The following is a 6,000-nucleotide window of genomic DNA, read 5'->3' as shown; positions in this document are numbered from 1 at the left end:
GGGATAGCAGCACATTTGGAAAGTGGTGAAATCATTGGACAAAGTCAGCATGGATTTACGAAAGGTAAATCATGTCTGACGAATCTTATAGAATTTTTCGAGGATGTAACTAGTAGCGTGGATAGGGGAGAACCAGTGGATGTGGTGTATATGGACTTCCAGAAGGCTTTCGACAAGGTCCCACATAAGAGATTACTATACAAACTTAAAGCACACGGCATTGGGGGTTCAGTATTGATGTGGATAGAGAACTGGCTGGCAAACAGGAAGCAAAGAGTAGGAGTAAACGGGTCCTTTTCAGAATGGCAGGCAGTGACTAGTGGGGTACCGCAAGGCTCAGTGCTGGGACCCCAGCTATTTACAATATATATTAATGATCTGGATGAGGGAATTGAAGGCAATATCTCCAAGTTTGCGGATGACACTAAGCTGGGCGGCAGTGTTAGCTGTGAGGAGGATGCTAGGAGACTGCAAGGTGACTTGGATAGGCTGGGTGAGTGGGCAAATGTTTGGCAGATGCAGTATAATGTGGATAAATGTGAGGTTATCCATTTTGGTGGCAAAAACGGGAAAGCAGACTATTATCTAAATGGTGGCCGATTGGGAAAGGGGGAGATGCAGCAAGACCTGGGTGTCATGGTACACCAGTCATTGAAGGTAGGCATGCAGGTGCAGCAGGCAGTAAAGAAAGCGAATGGTATGTTAGCTTTCATTGCAAAAGGATTTGAGTATAGGAGCAGGGAGGTTCTACTGCAGTTGTACAGGGTCTTGGTGAGACCACACCTGGAGTATCGCGTACAGTTTTGGTCTCCAAATCTGAGGAAGGACATTATTCCCATAGAGGGAGTGCAGAGGCGGTTCACCAGACTGATTCCTGGGATGTCAGGACTGTCTTATGAAGAAAGACTGGATAGACTTGGTTTATACTCTCTAGAATTTAGGAGATTGAAAGGGGATCTTATAGAAACTTACAAAATTCTTAAGGGGTTGGACAGGCTAGATGCAGGAAGATTGTTCCCGATGTTAGGGAAGTCCAGGACAAGGGGTCACAGCTTAAGGATAAGGGGGTAATCCTTTAAAACCGAGATGAGAAGAACTTTTTTCACACAGAGAGTGGTGAACCTCTGGAACTCTCTGCCACAGAGGGTAGTTGAGGCCAGTTCATTGGCTATATTTAAGAGGGAGTTAGATGTGGCCCTTGTGGCTAAGGGGATCAGAGGGTATGGAGAGAAGGCAGGTACGAGATACTGAGTTGGATGATCAGCCATGATCATATTGAATGGCGGTGTAGGCTCGAAGGGCCGAATGGCCTACTCCTGCACCTAATTTCTATGTTTCTAAAGGGCCAAGAACATTCCGGCCGTATTGGAATTTTTAACAAGCCTCCATTGTGATAAACGGTTAGGCTACAGTGCCATCAATAGTGCCAGAAGTGCACTCTCCAATTACCTATCGCAAGGAACGGAGCGGCACACGGTGGGAACGCACCCCCTGGTAACAAAACTTATGAGGGGCATATTCAATGCAAAACCCCCTAAAACCAGGTACTCCAGAATCTGGGATGTGGGTGTCGTTTTGAACATGCTGAGGAGTTGGTCGCCCATAACAGCATTATCACTTCGGAAACTGACCATGAAGATGGTTATGCTCATGGCGTTAGTTACCGCACAACGAGTCCAGTCATTAAACAAACTGAGCCTGGACTCCTTGATCATCTCACCCGAGAAACTGGTGTTTGTCATACATGATTTAATAAAACAAAACAGACCAGGTTCATCGGGTCAAGTGATTGAATTTATGGCATATCCAAATGACGAACGCCTGTGTATAGCTAGACATATCCAATTATACATGGAATATACTAAGAGCATTCTAGGTCAGGAAATGGCTCTGTTAATTTCTTACAAGAAACCGCACAAAAGGGTCACGACCCAAACTGTCTCAAGGTGGCTCAAATGTGTCCTAAAGATGGCAGGAATAGACACTAATGTTTTTAAATCTCATTCCACTAGGGCTGCAGCAACATCTGCAGCAAAAATTCTGGAGGTGCCAACAGACCAAATCCTCAGAATGGCAGGATGGTCATCAGACAGGACTTTCCAAAGCTTTATAACAAACCAGTTTTGGAGCAATCATCGTTTTCTGAAAGCATTTTACGTTCAATAATATAATTTGCCCGAAAGGTTACAGGGCTATGATTTCAATTTAATAAATTTATTTTTTGTTATATCAAACAAGTCTTTGTACGTGTGTGTTTAAAATTGCTAATGATACTTTCTCCCAATACCCAAGACAGTTGTGAAGCACGGACTCGTTCCACGGCATGAGGTCACAGAGCTTTGAAATCTTCACGTAGTCACTCACGTGACTCCGAAGTAAAATAGTAAGATTAAACGAGAACTTACCAGTTTGAAGTTTGATCTGTATTTTATGAGGATGAACGTTGAGGGAATACGTGCCCTTCTCTCCCACCCTCCCATGATCATATCAAAAACTGGTATCTCTTTGATAATCTTACTATGTTAGGTCATTATAGTTTCTGTGACCTCACACCGCTGCTTTGAAGAGTGACACGCATGCGTTGGAAGCGGGGTTCATCACGTACTCCCTCAACCTTCCTCCATATAATATACATATCAAACTTCAAACTGGTAAGTTCTCGTTTAATCTTACTATTTTGGTTGATAGTGCACACTGCAGTCACTGTGAGACAGCAGTGAAGGGACTGAATAATAGGCTGCTAATCAAGTGTGATGCATTGTGCTTCATGGTGTCGAGCAAAGATCCTATAGCGGAGCAAGATAAACCACTCCTGCTAAATGCAATGGGCTGACGTGTAGTACGCAACGGAGCGGAACATGGGCCTTTTTTTCATCCATTTCAGTAACCCGGCCCGACTTTGTAAATCCCTCTCGGCGTTGAGGGGAACAGTTTGTGTGTGTGTGTGATACATAATTCTGTTCATTCATAATTCCTTTACATTTTGATAAAGATTAATATGTTAACAAATTATGATTCTGTTAATTGTCTTTTTAAATGTTTTTTTGAAAAGCTTTTCTTTTTAAATGGCTCATGTGCAGTGTTTGTGTTTGAGTTGATTTCTGTATTACTCTTGCAACCATCTAATCACACTGCTCACAACTGCGGTATTTAGAAAATAATAGCAATATGAAGATTCCAGTGGCTTTGCTCTTGGAATCTTGGAATGTTCCTTAATGTTTTTATGGGTCTATGGAATTGTATTTCAACAATAAAATGGGTCTGGTCTTCCCAATAGCCAGAGAGTGAAATGAGATCTGTCTGTAATGGCGGGGTTATCTAAGTGAAGTATATAACAAAATAAAATTTGTTTTGAGCTAGATTAAAAAACGATGTATGACTTAAGGATGGTTTTATTCAGATACCATACAACTGATTAGATTGTGTAGGAAAGAACACACATACACACATATATATCTTTAAGAAGGAACTGCAGATGACGGAAAATCGAACCCGCTGAGTTTCTCCAGCACTCCTGTGTAACCATATAACCATATAACAATTACAGCACGGAAACAGGCCATCTCGGCCCTACAAGTCCATGCCGAACAAATTTTTTTCCCCTTAGTCCCACCTGCCGGAACTCGTACCATAATCCTCCATTCCCTTCTCATCCATATGCCTATCCAATTTATTTTTAAATGATACCAATGAACCTGCCTCCACCACTTCCACTGGGAGCTCATTCCACACCGCCACCACTCTCTGCGTAAAGAAGTTCCCCCTCATATTACCCCTAAACTTCTGTCCCTTAATTCTGAAGTCATGTCCTCTTGTTTGAATCTTCCCTATTCTCAAAGGGAAAAGCTTGTCCACATCAACTCTGTCTATCCCTCTCATCATTTTAAAGACCTCTATCAGGTCCCCCCTTAACCTTCTGCGCTCCAGAGAATAAAGACCTAACTTATTCAACCTATCTCTGTAACTTAGTTGTAGAAACCCAGGCAACATTCTAGTAAATCTCCTCTGCACTCTCTCTATTTTGTTGACATCCTTCCTATAATTTGGCGACCAAAATTGTACACCATACTCCAGATTTGGTCTCACCAATGCCTTGTACAATTTTAACATTACATCCCAGCTTCTATACTCAATGCTCTGATTTATAAAGGCTAGCATACCATGTGTACACACGTATATGAAATAGATGTATAAAATCATATAACACACACACATATATATTTCTCCAGATTTTTATATATAACTAAACTAAGTGGGACCCGTTGGGTCTCAAGTTCACACGGGAGGGCAGGTCCCCCAACACAATATTCCACCTCTCCACCAATTCCAATATTGGTGGCCAGTGGGGTGGTGGGGGGGGGGGGCTTTCTGGAGTGCTAGTATTGGGTATTGTGGGCTGGAGGGACTGGTTTCCAGAGGGCTAGTATGGACACTGTGGGCCAAATGGATTCTTCGGGTGACAGCTCAGTCACTCAAGCCTGATGTGCTGGCAGCTCACTCCCGGCTGGTGGGCATGCAGTTGACTCGCAGCTATTCCTTGAAATCACATTTCAAGCAGGGTGCATGCAAGGCCACCAAATTCAAGTGCAGTTTCTTACCACTTCAACCAAATTCAAGTGCAGTTTCTTACAACTTCAAGCAGGGTGCAAGGCCACCGAATTCAAGTGCAGTTTTCTACCACTTCAAGCAGGGTGCAAGGCCACCGAATTCAAGTGCAGTTTCCTACCACTTCAAGCAGGGTGCAGGGCCACCAAACTCAAGTGCAGTTTCCTACCACTTCAAGCAGGGTGCAGGGCCACCAAACTCAAGTGCAGTGGGGTGGGGGGGGGGGGGCTTTCTGGAGTGCTAGTATGGGTATTGTGGGCTGGAGGGACTGGTTTCCAGAGGGCTAGTATGGACACTGTGGGCCAAATGGATTCTTCGGGTGACAGCTCAGTCACTCAAGCCTGATGTGCTGGGAGCTCACTCCCGGCTGGTGGGCATGCAGTTGACTCGCAGCTATTCCTTGAAATCACATTTCAAGCAGGGTGCATGCAAGGCCACCAAATTCAAGTGCAGTTTCTTACCACTTCAACCAAATTCAAGTGCAGTTTCTTACCACTTCAAGCAGGGTGTAAGGCCACCAAATTCATACCACTTCAAGCAGGATGCAAGGCCACCGAATTCAAGTGCAGTTTTCTACCACTTCAAGCAGGGTGCAAGGCCACCGAATTCAAGTGCAGTTTCCTACCACTTCAAGCAGGGTGCAGGGCCACCAAACTCAAGTGCAGTTTCCTACCACTTCAAGCAGGGTGCAGGGCCACCAAACTCAAGTGCAGTTTCATGCCACTTCAAGCAGGGTGAAACCACCATAAACCCCCCATAAAACCACACAAAACACCAGGTAAACACCACACTCACAGTTCAGTAGCCATTCAATGTGTTCAGTTGATTCACAGCTCAGACAGGGTCGTGACCTCTCCCTCCCCATCATGCAAAGACTGAGCCACACCCACACTTCTTGGTTTTATAATTCCTCACCCCTCCCACCAGAAGGGGCGTGGCTTTCATGTCATGAATGACCAGAGAGATTCTCAACATTTTTTTAAACACTAATAACACTTTTATTTTTCATTGATGAGAAGAATCCTCTGCACCTGATGAGCGGAGGGGGACTGACTAAGATGGCCAAAAATCACAGCTGTAAGTGGTAGCGTTTTATCTAAAATCAATATACAGTGCAAACAGGAAGTTGCAGTTACCACCACCAACAACCATTTGCAGTGCGGCATTTCAAAGCAGTTGCCACCACCAACAATCATTTAGTGTGCGGCATTTCAAAGCAGTTGCCACCACCAACAACCATTTGCAGTGCGGCATTTCAAAGCAGTTACCACCACCAACAACCATTTGCAGTGCGGCATTTCAAAGCAACCACATTTTAATTTTCAAACCATATTAAGGGCACTCACGGTTCAGTTGACATGTGTTCAGTGTTATTCACAGCTCAGAGAGATGTGA

Source organism: Leucoraja erinacea, chromosome 26 (genome assembly GCF_028641065.1).
Source record: "Leucoraja erinacea ecotype New England chromosome 26, Leri_hhj_1, whole genome shotgun sequence".
NCBI lineage: Eukaryota > Metazoa > Chordata > Chondrichthyes > Rajiformes > Rajidae > Leucoraja > Leucoraja erinaceus.
This window is presented reverse-complemented; position numbering follows the sequence as displayed.